Genomic DNA, 20,494 nt, shown 5'->3' on the forward strand with positions numbered 1-20,494 from the left:
TCATGCTGCTTTTCCCATGACCCTCGCATCCTCAAAATTTCTGGTGATCGTCATTACTGGTTGGTGACACTTCTAGACCCATGCTACAAGGAGAACTTTCTATCTCCTATTCCAGACAGGTCTACTAAAATGGTGCAGTACCAGAGGGCCCTTGTTGCGGAGGTCACAGTTCGTTGGAGAACCAAGGAGTATAGGTGAGAGAGACACAACTCCATTCCTGCAGAGGCAGGGGAACACTGGCAAAGTTCTAGGAGACTTTTCTCAGACCCTCCCATCGCACTGGCCCTGATGCGCGGGGTAATCTCACAAGGAGTGCAAGGTTTTGGAAGATGCTGATGGAGTACCTTACTGACTGTGCCAACGTCCTCTGCCATTCCTCTGTGCCTTATAATTATTGGGTATCCAAGCTGGACACATGGCATGAACTGGCTCTCTACGCCTTGGAGGTCCTGGCCTGCCCTGTCGTTAGAGTTTTGTAAGAGTGGGTATTTAGTGCCGCTGGTGGAATTATAACTGATAAGCGCATACACCTGTCAACTGAAAATGCTGATGACAGGCTGACTCTTGTAAAAATGAACAAGGGTTGGATGGGGCAAGACTTCTCAACACCACCGAATGATAGCAGCGTAAGATAAACTCAAATCCAGTGTCTTTTTTTGGGAGGGCTATTCCCATGCACCGCTTCACACCCACACATGGGTATATGCTTCCTGATTTGGCCTATTTGCTGTTGTCCTCCTCCTCCTCATCCTCATCACCACCACCACTATATCACAAGGTTGACCAAAGGGCCGTGAAGCAACACACACCTTATTGTTTTAAAGGGTGTTTATGATGTCCATAAACAACATTTTTAGTCAGTATGTTGATGTATACCCCAAAGGGGTAAATGTTTGTCAGCCCATACACTTACTGCATGGGCATTATAAGTATAGGAGACCAGCTCCTTTGTCATGGGTACTGATTTTTAGAAGGTCCGCCTCCATGTCTCTTCATCCACCACCAATATATCACCTGGGTGACAGTGGTCCGTGATGAGCAAACATGCTGGGATAAGGTGTTATCTGCCATGCTCAGGTGCTATCCAAGTATCTTAGGCATGCTCGAATAATATGTTCAAGACACGACAGCTGCTTGTCTCGTGGTTGTTCGAGAGCCTGCTTGTTAGGCAATCCCTGCATAGCTGTCGAACAGCCACGAGACATACAATTGCGGGGACTGAAATATAATTTTCAAGCATGACCTTATTAGTATCACTAGTGTGATTATATTATTGGGTTGGATCGCTATGTGTCTGAGATACTAGCACTCATGTGTTAGCAGCACTTGCTGCTTACCTAAATATATCTTTAGTTTTTTGCTGTATTCACTACTGTCCCGTTCTGTGAACTTGGCTCATTGGTTGTATCCACGGATGTAGTCACAATATTTTTTTAAAAAAACAATCTACTATACACTACATGGTAATATTATGTATGCTTTATGGGGAAATTTAGTGACAAGAATTTTCAATAAATTACGTGATTTTGTTTACTTTTTGGCTATTTTTTGACTCTTGTTTCTCCGGTTTATCAGTATTGTAAGTTGAGTCGCCATTTATAGTTATATGGTATAATTAATAACTGATGCTCACTTATGTATAATTTTCAAGCATGCTGAAGACATTCGGTTAGCACCTGAGCATGGTGGATAACACATTATCAGAGCACGTATACTCTTCAATAGTGCACAAAAAATATTGGATGCCATATGGAGCCCTAGTCCAACATCTAATTTTTATGGACACATTGCAATCTTGTAACATAGGAAACTGTAAATGATCTTTTAAATTATTGTTAAAAAAAATGGATTGCATACGCAGGGTCGGACTGGCCCACCATAGAATGGGAGCTGCCTAGGGCCCCCGCTGTTCCATGGCCCCCAGCCAGTGGTGTGTCACCAGAAGCACACCATGCAGCTGCTATGGGGTCCGTGAGTCAGGGGGGCTGGCCTGGTGCCAGCGGAGCAGCAGCGGGTGACAGGAGGCAGAAGCTGGGTGCTGCGGCTAAAGGCTGTCCCTGCTGCTAAAGAGAAATTAATATTCACTCTTACCCACGCCCCCATGGGTGTGGAGAGGAGTGAATATTCATTTCACTTTAATAGTGAGCAGTGTTAGCTACAGGCTGTGGCTAAAAATGCATGCTATCTGGGCTGGCAGACCAGGGCCCCTGCTCCCCGAAGGGCCCCCAGGCCACGCGGCTGCTATGGGGCCTGTAAGTCAGGGGGGCCCGGAGCGAGCGCCAACCCCAGTGCACACCGCATTCAACTGTATAGGCATCATAGATGCAGATACAGTTGAAAGCAATAATGAAGGAGAGAGCAGCTGCCTAGGGCCCCCACCGCTCCAGGGCCCCCAGCCAGTGGTGTGTCACTAATAGCGGCACACCACGCAGCTGCTATGGGGTCCGTGAGTCAGGGGGCTCACCTGGTGCCAGCGGAGCTGCAGTGGGTGACAGGAGGCAGAACCCGGATGCTGCGGCTAAAGCCTGTGCCTGCTGCTAAAGAGAAATTAATATTCACTCTTACCCATGCCCCCAATGGGCGTGGAGAGGAATGAATATTCATTTCATTTTAATAGTGGGCAGTGTTAGTCGCAGGCTGTGGCTAACACTGCCCGAAGTCAGGGCCGGCAGACCAGGGCCCTTGCTCCCCCAGCCCACGCAGCCGCTATGGGGCCTGAAATACAGGGGGGCCCGGAGCAAGTGCCAACCCCAGTGCATGCCGCATTCAACTGTATCTGCATAATAGATACAGTTGAAAGCAATAATGGAGGAAAGAGCGTCAGATGACGTTCCCTCTCCCATCATTCCCTTCTGCCTTTGACACTGCAGGTGCACAATGACATCACTTCTGGGCAGAAGGCTATGCAGCTGCTGAGACTGGAGCAGAGCCGGGATCAGAGGGGGAACAAGGAGGAGAGGTGAGTATTGCGTTTGTTTTTTTAACAAATATATATTTCAGTGAGTGAGTCCTGGTGGCCATAAGGCTGTAGGACTGCAGGGCTGGATTATATTCTATTGGAGGGAGGCTGCATTATACCCTATGAGGGGGTCTGCATTATACCCTATGCGTGGGGCTGCATTTTACCCTATGAGGGGGGCTGCATTATACCCTATGAGGGGCCTGCATTATACCCTATGAGTGGGTCTGCATTATACCTTGTGAGGGGGGCTGCATTCTATCCTATGAGGGGGCTGCATTATACCATATGAGGGGGCTATATTATACCCTATGGGAGGGCTGCATTATACCATATCAGGGGGCTGCATAATACCCTATAAGGGGCCTGCATTATACCCTAGGAGTGAGCTACATTATACCCTATGAGGGGGCTGCAATATACCCTATGAGGGGCAACATTATATTCTATGGGGGGCTGCATTATACCCTATGAGGGGACTACATTATATTCTATGGGGGGCTGCATTATACCGTATGAGGTGGTTGCATTATACTCAGAGGGGACTACATTATATTTTGTGCGGGGGCTGCATTATATTCTATGAGGGAGGCTACTTTATATTCTATGAGGGGGACTACATTATATTCTATGAGGGGGCTGCATTATACCCTATGAGGGGACTACATTATATTCTATGGGGGCTGCATTATACCTTATGAGGGGGTTGCTTTATACTCAGAGGGGGCTACATTGTATTCTGTGGGGGGGCTGCATTATATTCTATGAAGGAGGCTACATTATATTCTATGAGGGGGCTACTTTATATTCTATGAAAGGGCTACATTATATTCTGTGAGGGGGCTACATTATATTCTATGAGGGGGCTACTTTGTATTCTATGAGGGGGCCACATTATATTCTATGAAGGGGCTACATTATATTCTATGAGGGGGGCTACCCCAACCCCTGCTACATAATTAAGATGTGTACTACCTTATATTATACCCTGATATTAACTTGCTTTACAGCACAATTGGTGGACTTTTATTTATTTCTATGTAGCTACATAGTGGGCCCCAAGAATGATTTTCTCTAGTGGGCCCAAGGTGCTCCATTTCGAACGCTGAGAATACGGATGACAAGTGCGGAAAAAAAAAAAACCCGTCCCACTCTTCTGGATGAATTTTTAAACGCTGCCCTAACACGGTAAAAAAACAAACAAACTGCGACTTCCCAATTCTCCAGTCAAATTATAAACGTAGCGAATGTCGACCTTAATATGTTACACGTCGGATAGTTTGCTATCCTGACAGCTGATTATACCTTGGAGAAATCTGTCCGTCCCCCCTCCTCCCACTTGTCATGGACTCTCCCAGTCTCTCCCAGACTCCTGGGCTCCCGGTGCAGACTGCACGGCGGTGCTGTGGATGTGAAAGCATTGATGTCTGTCTGCTTCTCCCGTGTACCCACTGCCCTCCTCATTTGTGCGCACATACGACCAGCTACTAAATGTCACGTCACGAGAAGGGCCGTGCGTTTTATTCACTGAGCATCAAAGCAGCAGTTTCAAGCCTTAAGGGTGGTGGTGGTGGGGGGGGAGGCTGCCTCGCTGGTGACTTAGCAGCTTATACAGCGGTGATTGGCTGCAGATTAATGAAAAAATAATGAAGCATGATGTGCAAAAAAAATAAAAAATAAGACGTCGTGCCGGCATTAAATACATGCCAATTATAATGCACCGGACGAGTGACACAAGCGCCGTATCATTAGGTTTTATCTTGCGATAACGGAAGGGGTGCCATTGTTTCGTTCTTTGGAATGTTTACGAAATGTAGCGACTTAGTGTAAACATTATTATTATGTAGCAGCTGCTGATACAATTGTAATCACGTTATATAAATATTGTTATTAGGCTGCAGCTGCTGATACAACGTCACATCGCAAATTGTTACATAGCTGGCGATATCGTGCCCGTGCCTATAAATTAGCGCTCGCTTCCTTTTTTTTATTCCGACTTCGTATTTCTAAGGTCTATAAGGCGATGTGGTGCGTGAGTCAGGAAAAAACAGAGAGGATGACTGAGCGAAAGAGATGGGGAAAAAAACCACAAACATACCAGGAGAGGGAGGTATGAAAAAAGGAGAAATTTACTTCCAGCCAGTGAGAAAAGTAATGAGGAATAAAGCAGAGAGAGAGAGGATTGAGGGAGTATAAGAAGGGAATAAAAAAAAAAAGGAAAGAATGAGGTAGGGGAGGAGGGAGGAGAGAGCCACACGGCTCACAAGAAGGACGCAGCCAGTGAGCGGCGCCCAGCTGCACAGAAAAGGGAAAGCATTGGATGAAAAATTGTTATACACAAGCCACCAAGCAGAAAAGGTGCATCACCTATCCTCCACTATTCAGAGAGGGTGGCATGGGCACAGGGAGCTTGCAGCTGCTGAGGAGCAGGGTTGGTGGATACCTGGACCTGGACATACATGACACACAGTGGATTGCTGCTGGACACTTCCTTTAGGACGAAATCACAGGGAAAAAAAATAATAATAATAATAAAAAATAAAAAAAAAACTCCTTCCCTTTGGCTGGAGATCACAGAGAGAAGAACTGCTGTGCATGACTTGACCTACTAGTGGAATGGTGCACAGAGACAAGCGGTGACAGACCGGAATCCCATGGCGGGGACAGGTAAGGGATGTCACATTGCCTTCCCCGTGTGATGGATTGTTGGAGATGAGACTTGGAAGGACTCTCGGAAGGGGGCGAGGTGCGTGTTGGCCACTGATTCAGGCTCGCAGGCGTTGGAAGTTCAAGGATGCAATTGGTTTTAGAGCAGTAGAGGGGTCATCTCATAGGATTGGGTGGGATATTATATGAGATCATATACAGGTGTCATGAATGGGTTAACAGGTGTCTTACCATTCATCAGGACAACCCCATTGAGCCAGGATAATAGAGTGAACCCCCCCTGGTTATGACTCAGTTACTTTTATGGGGTGATTGGGGCAAAGTTTTGTTGCTAGTAATAGACTATGTACTTGTTTCCTTAAAGGGATAGTTACTTTATCTTTTTTTTTTACGATATGAAAAGTTTGGATCAGTTGCAAGATGGTCATCATTATCGAGTCATCTAAGCTCAACGCAGCTCGTTAGGGGCAAGAGACGCTGAATAATTGCACGCGCCGGCGCTTTAAATAATTGTTTAATTGCGCTTAACCATAGCCAAGCGTTATACTATAAGCTGTACGCGGTATGGTATGCTTTACTTATATGTAAAAAGAAGACAGATGTAGCAGAGCTGAGTTTGTCATTTGGTTCAATCAAGGTGATATTGTGTAGTTTCTGCAGATGTACAGGTAAGATCTGGAATAAGAGACTGGACAAAAGACATATTCAGCTCCGTCACATCTTGATAACTTTCCATACGTTGCTATCACTTTAAATCTGTCTTCTGCCTCCATTGGCCGCCCTGAGCATTCCTCCATGGTCCATGCTTTTGGCTCAGGAATGTGTGTAATGACTGAGGCAGATGTGAGATATGGAGCGATGCACCTTGTGTGATCCATGACTGATCCAAGCATGGACATAGTGTGCATGTGCCAGGCATGGATAGTGTGTATGGACACCAGACCCAAGATGGAAAAACTATCACAATCCACATGGAAACACCCAAACAATGTGTCTCGACAAGCGCTCCATTAGATGAGCCATTCTGCCAGGCTAATTGAGGACATCAGACTCCAAGGTTGTGTTCTATCGATTATCTCCATCTACAATGTATCTGATAAGGATCATATCTACTGTCCATGTGATGGACTGGGGTGATCCACCCAACAATACCTCCCCTTGTCCCACTGACAGATGTACAATGTCCTTGACAGACCTAAACGTTTGAGGAAGTTTTAATAAGGACCTAAAAGAGGTAAAAGTAATATATTACAATGCTTCACATTATCTGGTGTTGGTTGGCTCATTTTTACAATTATGATGGAACGTCTAAGATTTATGGAAAGTGATTAGGTGGGAAGGATCTATGCGCAATGCATATACTGAGTCCTTCAGAGCGCAGTACCATGACCAGGGGGTATTAACAATAAATGAGTAGTACCATGATCAGGGAGCACCTACAGAAGATGAGTAGGACCATGATCTAAGGGCACCTACAGTTGATGATGAGTAATACCATGATCTAGGGGCATTAACAACCCTGGACTCACCTAGAGTAGATGAGTCATACCATGATCAGGCGGCACCTACATTAGTTGAGTAGTACAATGATCAGGGGGCACCTACAGTAGATGAGTAGTACCATGATCAGGCGGCACCTACATTAGTTGAGTAGTACAATGATCAGGGGGCACCTACAGTAGATGAGTAGTACCATGATCTAAGGGCATTAACAATAAATGAGTAGTATCTTAGCCATGGGGGCACCTAAAGTAGATGAGTAATACCATGACCTAGGGGCATTAACAACCCTGGACAGGGGGCACCTACAGTAGATGAGTCGCACCATGATCAGGAGCACCTACAGTTGATGAGTCATACCTTGATCAGAAGGCACCTACATTAGATGAGGAGGACGATGATCAGGGGGCACCTGCAGTAGATGAGTAGTACCATGATCAGGGGGCACCTACAGTAGATGAACAGTACTATGACCAGGGGGCACCTACAATAGATGAGAAGGACCATGATCAGGGGGCACCGACAGTAGATGAGTTGTCCCATGATCAGAGGGCACCTATAGTAGATGAATAGTACTATGAACCGGGGCCCCTACAGAAGATGAGTAGGACGATGACCAGGGGGCACCTACAGTAGATTAGTAGGACCATGACCAGTGGTCACCTAACGTACATAATTTGTACCATGATCGGGGGGAACCTACAGTAGATGAGTACTGCCATGACCAGGGGGCACCTACAACAGATGAGAAGGACCATGATCAGGGGGCACCTACAGTAGATGAGTAGTGCATTACCAGGGGGCAACTACAATAAAGGAATATTACCATGATCTGGGGGTATTTATAATAAAGAAATTATACCATGACCAGGGATCACCTACAATAAAGGAATAGTACCATGATTTGGGGGTATTAGCTATAAAGGAATAGTACCATGATTTGGGGGTATTAGCTATAAAGGAATAGTACCATGACTAGAGGACACCTAAAGTAGTACATGAGTAGTATTATGACCAGAAGGGTCCTATAATAAAGTAATAATACCATGACCTGGGGTATTTACAATGAATGAATACTACCATGATCAGGGGTCACCTACGATTAGGGAGTAGTACAGTGACCAGGGGGACCTAAGGTTAGGGAACAGTACCATGGCCAGTAGTCATGTATAATAAATTATTAGTACCATGACCTGGGGGAATTAAGAATGAATGTGTAGTACCATAACTAGGGTACATCCAGAAAAATAAAGTAAAGCCATGTCCAGGGTGCACCGGCAATGAATACTTAATTAGCACTATAACGAATGAGTTGCACCATGGCCAAGATGCCCCTACACTGGGTTCCACCATGACCAGGTTGATGACTGTTACCACACCCAAGACGTACCCACAGTAAGGACTCCCCCATGAGTAGGGATCACCCACAATGAGCATGTATTACCATAACACAGAATGAGTAAGTACTACCATGACCATGAGGCACCCACATTGAGATAGCACTGTAATGATTAGGATGCCGCCCCCAATGAATGGTTTTATCACCAGGGGGCACCTACATGAATTATGACAACCCATGAACAGTTACTTGGAGCTTTAATGGATTATTATACATGGTAGTGATGATAAGCGCCTCTCTTCCGTCCAGGGAATGGACCATGACTGACCTTATGCCTTGGACCTCACATTATAGTAATGCAGTTATGAGAAAATAGAGACAAAAAACAGTTGCATCTGTTTCCAGAAACAGCACCACACTTTGTCCTCAGGCTTTGTCAGGTATTGCAGCTCCACCCCAATGGCCAAGACCGCAGCTTTCTTGACCAGTCCATCCCGTATCCCGCTTGATCCCATGAAGCTATTCTGGATTGGGGGGGTTTTGAATCGTTTTTAGGAGGAAAGCCATAAATCCGTGCCGGGGGAAATGAAGGCGTCCTCCTCAGCTTGTCACATGGTAATTCTTGTGCTGCGCGGCCATAAAATGAAAATGGCTTTTTTAATAGTATCAGCTCATCCATGTTGTTTAGTAATAAAAGGATTCCGCTTTGTGAGTCTCCGGGGGCTTTACTGAAGCAAAAGTCAAAACTTCTCATGAAATTTAATAGGGGAGTAAAGTTTTACAATTATATTGGAAGCTTCTAATTTTAACGGGATAAGAAATTATTAATTTTGCATCCGGTGTTAACTTTTTTTTTAAATTTAATAGAGGTTTATTGAGCGCGAGTCAATCGAAATGACTACAATGACGTCCGTGCACATATAGTTACGGCTGAATCTACTGCCTCAAACGTACGACTGCAGTAATTGCAAAACTACAACTCCCAACAAACTGCGGATGGAAGGGTTTGCCGGGGGTGTTATAGCCTCGCTGATGCTGAGGAGCCGCATATTGGAGATTGACGCCATGGAGTAATAATCACAATGCATAAAAGTACATTTCCAATGATGTAAACATAAATAACAAAATCAGCTCTGCTACATCTGTATTGTTTGCACTGAAAATTATACCTAGAAATTTTTTATTTTTTTTATCTTTTGCATCTTATATGATGTAAAACTGATCGATCTGGAACTTTATGGGTCTTTTGTAGGTTCTTCCCTATGTATCTACTCCCCCATCAGTGTTGGTGTAGTCATTAGCCCTTACTTAATGCAGTGTGTAATGCCAATATTAGCCACTAGAGGGAGGTTAAAGCTTCTTGTTCTTCCACTATCACAAGTTTTCCAAGATTCCATGAACATTGACACCTGAGATGAGCAGTGCATCACCCACCGCCTGCAAGCCTACAGCCGGCCTGCATGTAGCAGAGCTCAGCGGTCAGGGACTCGTCTGTGCAGACTGCAGATAGTCTAATGACCACTTCACCTCTGCTATTTCTATAATGGACTCGGCAGACTTTTGTTTCCTGCTTTCAGTGTATAATTAACACTTAGAATTAATTAGCCGTCAGAAAAAAAAATTATTGCATCCAGGAAACCTACTTGTATGTGTCTCCATCTGCTGTAAAAAAAAAAAAAAATATATATATATATATATATACAGTACAGATCAAAAGTTTGGACACACCTTCTCATTTAAAGATTTTTATGTATTTTCATGACTATGAAAATTGTACATTCACACTGAAGGCATCAAAACTATGAATTAACACATGTGGAATTATATACTTAACAAAAAAATGTGAAACAACTGAAAATATGTCTTATATTCTAGGTTCTTCAAAGTAGCCACCTTTTGCTTTGATGACTGCTTTGCACACTCTTGGCATTCTCTTGATGAGCTTCAAGAGGTAGTCACCGGGAATGGTCTTCCAACAATCTTGAAGGAGTTCCCAGAGATGCTTGGCACTTGTTGTCCCTTTTGCCTTCACTCTGCCGTCCAGCTCACCCCAAACCATCTCGATTGGGTTCAGGTCTGGTGACTGTGGAGGCCAGGTCATCTGGCGTAGCACCCCATCACTCTCCTTCTTGGTCAAATAGCCCTTACACAGCCTGGAGATGTGTTTGGGGTCATTGTCCTGTTGAAAAATAAATGATGGTCCAACTAAACGCAAACCAGATGGAATAGCATGCCGCTGCAAGATGCTGTGGTAGCCATGCTGGTTCAGTATGCCTTCAATTTTGAATAAATCCCCAACAGTGTCCCCAGCAAAGCACCCCCACACCATCACACCTTCTCCTCCATGCTTCATGGTGGGAACCAGGCATGTAGAGTCCATCCGTTCACCTTTTCTGCGTCGCACAAAGACACGGTGGTTGGAACCAAAGATCTCAAATTTGGACTCATCAGACCAAAGCACAGATTTCCACTGGTCTAATGTCCATTCCTTGTGTTCTTTAGCCCAAACAAGTCTCTTCTGCTTGTTGCCTGTCCTTAGCAGTGGTTTCCTAGCAGCTATTTTACCATGAAGGCCTGCTGCACAAAGTTTCCTCTTAACAGTTGTTGTAGAGATGTGTCTGCTGCTAGAACTCTGTGTGGCATTGACCTGGTCTCTAATCTGAGCTGATGTTACCCTGCGATTTCTGAGGCTGGTGACTATGATAAACTTATCCTCAGAAGCAGAGGTGACTCTTGGTCTTCCTTTCCTGGGGCGGTCCTCATGTGAGCCAGTTTCTTTGTAGCGCTTGATGGTTTTTGCCTCTGCACTTGGGGACACTTTCAAAGTTTGCCCAATTTTTCGGACTGACTAACCTTCATTTCTTAAAGTAATGATGGCCACTCATTTTTCTTTACTTAGCTGCTTTTTTCTTGCCATAATACAAATTCTAACAGTCTATTCAGTAGGACTATCAGCTGTGTATCCACCAGACTTCTGCACATCACAACTGATGGTCCCAACCACATTTATAAGGCAAGAAATCCCACTTATTAAACCTGACAGGGCACTCCTGGGAAGTGAAAACCATTCCCGGTGACTACCTCTTGAAGCTCATCAAGAGAATGCCAAGAGTGTGCAAAATGCAGGCATCACAGCAAAAGGTGGCTACTTTGAAGAACCTAGAATATAAGACATATTTTCAGTTGTTTCACACTTTTTTGGTTAAGTATATAATTCCACATGTGTTAATTCATAGTTTTGATGCCTTCAGTGTGAATGTACAATTTTCATAGTCATGAAAATACAGAAAAATCTTTAAATGAGAAGGTGTGTCCAAACTTTTGGTCTGTACTGTATATTGTCCACATTGCAGCTTCCTGACAAATCTTTGTTCTCTTTCTGCAGAATCACCTGATAAAGTCTCACTGCTATACCATAAACTGCGTCTTCTTTAGGCAACTTTCACACTTGCGTTTTTTTTAATCCGTCACAAAAATCGTTTTTTGAGAATGCAGGATCCTGCATTTTCCCATAGACTTGTATTAGCGACGGATTGTGATGGATGGCCATCCGTCGCGTCCATTGTGCACTGAATCCGTCGGGAAATAGCGGTCCGTCTTGCAAAGAAAACGTTCATAGTAACGTTTTTTTCTGTACGACGGAAAATCGGTCAGCGATGCATCCTGCGCTGTCCGTCGTTGGCTTTAATGGAAGCCTATGGATGCAGGATCCGTCGCTGACCGTCACACACTGGAATCCAGCGACGGATCCAGTTTTTCCACTCTGAGCATACCCGGAAGGATTTTCATTTCCGGAAAAAAGTCTCTCTCTCGTCCCCGGACATTTAATTCCTGGAATTTCTGTACGACGCATCCGTCATTACACTGGATCCGTCGCACACGTTTTTCGCTATTTTCGTGACGTCCATCGATACGTCATTTTGCTGCACCACGACAGACAGCAGAAAACGCAAGTGTGAAAGTAGCCTTACCACACAGACTTATTATTGATACACAACAGAGACCAATTATGGCTATGCAACAGACTGCCTCTGTACACTGCACTGACTTGTTATACATTAACAACAGACTGCCTCTGTACACCGCACTGACTTATTGTAGATCTTATTAGATGTACAACAGACTGCCTCTGTCTTCTACACAGACTTCTTATAGATACAATAGACTGTCTCTATACTACACAGACTTAGTATAGCTATACAACAGACTGCTTCCATACACTGTGCAGACTTGGTAAATACATACAACAGGCTGCTTCTCTATAGTTCAATGCCTTGTTATAAATATGTAACAGACTGCCTCTGTATACTACACAGACATCTAAAAATATACAAATAACTGCCTCAGTATACTATATAGACTTCTAGATGTATAACAGACTGCCTCTACAATCTGCACAGACTTATTATATACTGTATATACAACAGACTGTCTCTCTATATTACACATACTTATAGATATACAACAGACTGTCTCTCTATTCTACATATACTTATTATAGATATGTAATAGACTGCCTCTGTAAAGAACGCAGACTTACTGCAGATATACTGTATAACAGACTGCCACCATAAACTACACAGACTTGGCAAAGACATAGAACAGGCTGTTAATATTGGGGAGCTGTTTAGGGGGAGGTGGGAGCTGTGATTCATCCCTCGCTATATGACAGGATTTACTTCTGACACTTCTGGTACTCGTAGACTTGTTTCTGTCCCCGCGGCACATGTACATTTATATATAGAGAATTCTCCAATCAATAGAGACTGAAATCATCAGTAAATCCACACAGAATGGAGATTTCTGACTTTCCAGCAAGATATTTGTCTTAGTTTCCTGGTAGATTTACTTTCTTAAAGAAAATATGAGCCAACGATGAAGTAGACTGAGAAAATGAGCCGAGAGGAAAAAAGGATATTGACCAACATGTGAGCCGCTGCTACACAACATGGGGGTCTTCTGCGGCATCACGAGGAGGTAGTGGTGGAGCGACACTCACGTCCGTGGGATCACAGATCCTTCTCCAGCAGATGCTACGGCAGGAGTAATGTGTGACAGCGATCAGGTGTCCAAGGACTCACGAACACTAATGCCTCTTATCCGGGGCCCCGTAGCAAAGGTACAATTTGGGGCAACACCATGTGTCCCTGTTTGCCATTAAATAACCCATTGGCTTCTCCTGATCAACTTGCTGAGGCCCAATGGAATTTGACAAAGCTCCTCCCCACCGACTAACCCCTTAGATGCCATGGTCACAGTTCTAAGGGGTTAAACAGCTGTGATCAGAGCGAGATTCAATCGCAGTAATTACTGACAGTATCTGCTGTGTAACACAGCCGGCGCCGACAATGTGTTGAGTGGCTTCATGGCATGAACTCACTCCATAGAAATCCTCCTGATTTTTTCTATCGAGAGTAGTGAGTAGATGCTAGGCGTGGGGCAGTGGTCAGGTAGACGGGCCCCATAGCGGTCACGTGGCCTACCACCGTTGGCGGTAATCCGCTGGTCATCATATCAAGAAATCTACATATCATCACTTCCTACACCAGTATGATGGAGTTAAAATGATTGCCCAAATATTGGTAAAAGGGTGCCCTAAATATAAGCTGATCCCAGAGAGCGGCAAGTGTGAGAGAGTCACTGGCGCCATATGTGAGGGGAGACATGTGTTGTAATCCTCCTTGATGTGAAACCCATAAGTTTCCCTCCAGCATGATATGTGGTGAGAGTAATCCAGGAGTTACCAGGGCTGAGTTTCATGGTGAGTAGGTGTAAGAGATGGGCGGGACGCCTTCTCACCATGTCTCCACCTCAGGGGTGTGGTTGGAGGGAGTTAAATATCCAGCCACTGTTTACTTTTCTGACCGCTCTGTTTTGGAGGAAGGAAGCCTCCAGACTGAAGCTCCAGCGAGAGCTGCCGTGTGTGTTTGTCCCTGAAGGCTGGAGATATACTGGGGAGGACTTTTGTATGGACTTTTTATTGTCATTTGTGCCAGTAAGGCTACTTTCACACATCAGGTTTTCAGTGTCAGGCTAAATCCGGCGAATGTTGGAAAAACTGGATCCGGCGCAGATTGTGAAAAACTGATGCGACGGATCCGTTTTTTTTTATGGATCCGGCTAACCTATCTAGATTATTGGATAAAAAAAAATTTGGAGCATGCTCAGTTTAAAAAACCAGATCAGGCCTCCGGATCCGCCTTTTTCCAGATCCGGCACCTTCCGGCTCCCATAGGCTTCCATTCTAGCAAACAGCCGGAAGCGCCAGATATGGCGCTTCAGGCTTTTTCGCTGGAGACAAAAAACATTGCAGTGGATGTTTTTTTCAAGAAACCGGAAGCGGCAGATTTGCCAGATCCGGCGAAAACCGGACGAAACGCAATGTCATCCGGTGCAGTCCGGCACTGAAACAAGTCTATGGGAAAAAAACCTGATCTGGCAGAAACATTCGCCTGATCTGTTTTTTTTTTAATTTAGCCGGATTTAGCCTGCCAGCGAAAACCTGATGTGTGAAAGTAGCCTAAGGCTGTTTTTGTTACTATTTTGGCTTTATGGTTTATGAAGCAATAAACCACCCAGAGACTTTACTATAAAGTGTTCCTGTGTCTTCTTCGGGGGAGCAGCTGAGTGCATAAATTAAAAAAGAAGGGGGAACCATTGACTTCTCATTATGGTGTCTGTATTTTTCAGCTAGGACAGGGTGGTTTGGTGTTTATTTTCCATCCCAAGTCCTTGAGAGGAAGGTAGCTGTATGGGACGGAGGTGGTTGTGGTTTCCAATCCTGGTCCTGATACCAGAAGACCCTCCGCACATAAGACACTAGTTTTTTAAGTGTATATGGTAAATGGGGGATTGTGTATTGGGTCAAAGAGCATCAAGTTATACTTCGGACCGTAGGACAACTTTTTACCCTCTTGTTTGCGATAGCTGTGGATTTCATGGAGAGCTCTCATACCTATGATAGTCCATGAGGCTATTCACATGTCCGTGGAAAAATTTCGGTGGAGATATATCCGATTTTGATCAAATCTGAGGGTTGGATCAAAATATACAATGCAATTCTGTGGGTGTGTGAACCAAACAAATCGGTCCAATTTTCATGGACTGTCAGGATGGAGAAGGTGGGCCACACTCTGAGCAAGGTCTTTCTCGTATGTACAGAAATGGGACGTCTGAATGAGTTCTATCTCTGCCGTTCTTCAGGAAAGGGCAGATGAGACCGAATACCCAGCGCTGAGCCCCCGCTACATCGCAACCCCTGAGCAGCCACATGGTCTACCTCTATGTCATTTACCGATGTCTTAGTCCATAGAGCGGTGCTGATGACTGATCTGGAGAAAGCAATAAGCCTCTGGAGTTGCTTTATGTGAAAAAAAAAAGTAATAAAAAGAATATTAAAAAATACCCCCACATCCATGTAAATTTTTGCTGTGTCTTTTTATACTGACGAATTCCCGTTTAGGGTCAATCTCTTGACTACAATCGTAACCATTGGAGCCTAGACGGGGAAAGTATCAGAAAGGACCGAAGGAGTTAATACAGCCCCGTAACCTGTCACAATGTATCATTGATGGGCGCTTATAATTTTACAGGTTTATAAAATGAATTCAGCGCGTCTGTAAATAACTCATAGATTTGCCATCACGAGATATATTGCTCAGTAAAGCAACAATCCCGGCCGCTATCTATTTTATTCACATGAACACAGGTCTTGTGATCCATGAATTCTGCTCACAATAAAAGGAGCGCAGCTCCCGGCGAGGGAAAATTACACTTGTATGCTGCAGCCGCCTGATCAATACTACGTCGCTGTACTTTACCTGCTGTATATACAAGAGGCCGGGCTGTATGTTTCACGGGTGCTGTCTAATTAGCCTGTCAACATAACAGGGGCTCTAACTGGACCATCAAAATAATTGCAGTAAATGTTTCCACAGGACCGGGAATGATGCGGCTACACTCGGTCCTGTACGCCCCTGCTCAATGGGGTGAAGCCATGGAAGCGGACGGCCAATTATTACATTGTAGGAAATTAGCATAAAAAAAACCTTTAAAAAGCAAAATCCTGATTCCTGTCTCACTGAAGGGGATGTATGAAATTTAAAGAAATGTTTGTTGTTATTTTTTTTTAATAGAAAAAAGTTCCACTTTAGCCCATATTCCTAATTTCTGTCTTACTGAAGGGGGTATATGAAATAAAAAGCAAACTTTTCATATATATATATATATATATAGATATACATACACACGGGGGTCTGTAATATTTTATCATAGGTACACTTCAGCTCTGAGAAACAGAATCTTACAAAAAAATACAAAAACTCACATTGTATGATTTTTACATAATAAAATTGTAGTTTATTACATGAAATAAGTATTTGATAGAATAGAAAAACAAAGCTTAATATTTGGTACAGAAACCTTTGTTTGCTATTACAGAGGTCGGACGTTTCCTGTAGTTCTTGACCAGGTTTGCACACAGTGCAGCAGGGATGTTGGCTTACTTCTCCATACAGATCTTCTCCAGATCTTAAAGGTTTCAGGGCTGTCACTGGGCAACACTGAGTTTCAGTTCCAGCCAAAGATTTTCTGCTGGATTCACGTCTGGAGACTGGCTAGGTCACTCCAGGACCTTGAAATGCTTCTTACGGAGTCACTCCTTAGTTGCCATGGCTATGTTTCTGGTCATTGTCATGGTCGAAGACCCAATCATGACCCATCTTCAATGCTCTTACTGAGGGAGGAGGTTGTTGGGCAAAATCTTGCAATATATGACTCCATCCATCCTCCCTTCAATACGGTACAGTAGTCCTGTCCATTTTGCAGAAAAGCACCCCCAAAGTATGATATTTTCTTAACGATGCTCCACGGCTGGGACGTTGTTCTTGGGGTTGTACTCGTCCTTCTTCATCCTCCAAGCACAGTGCGTGGAGTTCATACCAAAAAGTTCTACTTTGGTCTCATCTGACCACTTGACCTTCTCCCATGACTCCTCTAGATCCTCCAGATGGTCATTGGTGAACTTCATACAGGCTTGGACATGTGCTGGCGTGAGCAGGAGGACCTAGCGTGTCCTACAGGATATTAATCCATGACAGCGTAGTGTGTTACTAACAGTAATGTTTGAGAATGTGGTCCCAGCTCTCTTCAGATCATTAGCCAGGTCTTCCTGTGTAGTTCTGGGATGACTCCTGACATTTTTCTTAATCCTCAGTACCCCACAAGGCAAAAACTTGAATGGAGCCCCAGAACAAGGAAGATTAACAGTCATCTTGTGTTTCTTTCCATTAAGTTCCCTTCGAATCGATTCACTCATCTTTAATTCCTGGATGGATATTAAACTGATATGTTTCACAAATGCAGTTTTAATATTTTCTGTGGAGGTGAGGGGGCATGACCATCCTTTTCTACATTTTTTTTTTGTAAAATAACAGGAACACTTTTAAGAGTTACCATGATCGTACATACTCAGATAACGTGTTATCCAAGCATGCTCAGGTGTTATCCGAGAATCTTGGGCGTGCTCGGATAATATATTTGAGCCCAGCGGCTGCATGTTTTGCTTTGGCAGACAGCTGCAACACATGTGGAGATTGCCAAACAGGCAGGTTATCAAGAATAGAGGGGTCTTACAACTTTATTATTATTTAAATACATTTCCCATTTCTAAAGCAGACAGCTGGGAGCTGGTATTCTCAGGCTGGCAAGGGGCTATAGATATTGCCCCCCCTTGCCTAAAAATAGTAGCCCGCAGCTGCCCCAGAAAAGACCCATCTATCAGATTCACCAATTCTGGTGCTTTGCCCAGCTTTTCCCACTTGCCCTGTAGCGGTGGCAAGTGAGGTTCATGATTGTGGGGTTGATGTCACCTTTGTATTGTCAGCTGACATCAAGCCCACAGCTTAGTAATGGAAAGGTGTCTTTAAGACGCCTATCCATTACTAATCCTATAGTTATATTGTAAATAAACACACAGCCAGAATAAAGTCCTTTATTTGAAATAAAAAAACACCATTTTACTTTTTTAATTAAAAATAACAATAAAAAATTATATTCACCTAACACCCACTCCATTGAAGTCATATTCTCTTGTAAAAAAACAAAAATAAAAAACGCTATCCTTCCCCTGTCTATCGTTCTGTCCCATGCCGTAATTCATGTCTGCAATAAATAGTTTTCAACAACGCCGGTGCCAAGATCCGGCCGTCCAGGCTGTGAACCACTGAGGAATGAGCTGCTACGAGTGCAGCCTCAATGACTAGCGATGACATCACTAAAGTTACCGCAGGTCACTGAGGATACAATCCCAACTGGGCCAATGAACTGCGGTGACCTCAGTGAGGTCACCGCTAGCACAGTGAGAAAAAGTCTCACGGTGCAGCGCTGAGCTCCGTGAGTTCACAAAAGTTCACCATGAGAAATTCTGGGGTGGCTGCAGGCTGCTATTTTTAGGCGGGGGGGGGGGAAGGGGGGCAATATCCATAGCTCCTTAACAGCCTCAGATTACTAGCCTCCAGCTGTCTGATTTAGCTTGGCTGGTTGTTTATTTAAATAATTTAAAAAAATGACATTGAGACACCTCTATTCATGATAACCAGCCATGAAAAACCTGACAGCTGAGGGTTGCAGTGCACACCTGTCAGTTTTGCCTGGTTGTGGTTGGTTGTCAAAAATACAGGGGAACACACTTCATTTTATTTATTTATTTATAGTGCAGGTGTCGGCTCATGAATACACCCATCAGCGGCACCTGCTCTAGCTGTTATCAGCAACAGCAGGCATAGACTGATGGGAGTAGTCTCATCAGCTGACATCTGCGACCAGCGGTAAACTTTTTAACTCCGGTCACAACTGTGGGCTCACACTGTCATCTAACAGCGTGGGAGCCACGGCTTTATGACTGGCGGTAATGATCTTACTGCCAATTAGAGACAGTGTTTGCACATGACAGCGTGGCAAACACTGGATGTTTGGCCCCCCCATTCATGTAAATGAGATCAGGGTTTGGGTACTTTTCTGGTACCCAAACTTGTTTTAACTATTCAGCCAAACAAGCCCAACTCAAATATCCACGGGTTTGTCCATCACTAGTGGTGCCATGTTTCTATTATACTTCTGATTGTTCCACTCCTGATTTTGGCTTACAAATACTGATGTGAAATACGGACCAAATGGTGAACGTGGCCTTCCTGGATATTCCATCGTTTCTCTGTCTCCCCCTAAAACAACATTAGGGCATAACCAACATGCTTAGGTAAGAAATATGGCATAAAAATATGCTATAATACACCGCTTTTATGGTTTACGGTAATATAATATGATAATTAGAGTGACAGTAATTACAATCCTCGTGTGCCAGCAGAGATAATGACTCTACCTTGGCAAGTGCTGTACTATAAAAAAAGCCTGTAAAACAACAAAAAAAGCAACATAAAGCAAGCTGCTCATTAGGCATCAATGTCTCCCAAATTGGTGTTTAAAATCAGGCCCACAAATCCTCACAATCACAACTAAATAGTATTATTTTGGTGGCACTGAGAAGCAGAATTGTGATATTTCCATAGCCCCCATTCAATTCAGTGGACAGAGACCTTCCCCGAAGATATACTTTCCTCCAAGAATCATAGCAACTATCGCGGCTGTTGTAATATGTGGTATGTCAGAAGGAAAGCCCCCCATATAGTGTACATAAAGTGTACTGTGCATAGAACACTAATTATGACCAGTAGAGCATCGGAATGGCGGTGACATTTAGCGAAGAATTAACATTTTTATAGAGGTACCTTTTAAGAAGGATATAAAGTGCAAAAATAAGATACCATACAATGTTTAAAAAAATGGCACCAAACTGTGCACAAATATTACAAACATACAGTGCACAAATAGTACTAATATACTGTGTACAAATAATGCCAGCACACCATGCACAAATAACACCAACATACAGTGCACAAATAATACTAATATACACTGCACAAATAAATGCCACCACACCGCGCAAATAGTACTAACATACAGTGCACAAATAA

The 20,494-nt window shown here is 43.9% G+C and overlaps 1 protein-coding gene across 1 annotated transcript in view; it reads left to right on the forward strand.

Annotated features, from left to right (window-relative positions):
• The first annotated feature begins 5,208 nt into the window (after nucleotides 1-5,208).
• CNTN5 (contactin 5) overlaps nucleotides 5,209-20,494 on the forward strand; it is a 2,082,395-nt gene continuing 2,067,109 nt past the window's right edge. The window contains exon 1 of the mRNA XM_069759184.1: nucleotides 5,209-5,626. The gene's annotated coding sequence lies outside the window, so the exon portion shown is untranslated. The remainder of the gene's footprint in view (nucleotides 5,627-20,494) is intronic.

The sequence above is a fragment of the Ranitomeya imitator genome, chromosome 3, assembly GCF_032444005.1.
Source record: "Ranitomeya imitator isolate aRanImi1 chromosome 3, aRanImi1.pri, whole genome shotgun sequence".
NCBI classification, from domain to species: Eukaryota; Metazoa; Chordata; class Amphibia; order Anura; family Dendrobatidae; genus Ranitomeya; species Ranitomeya imitator.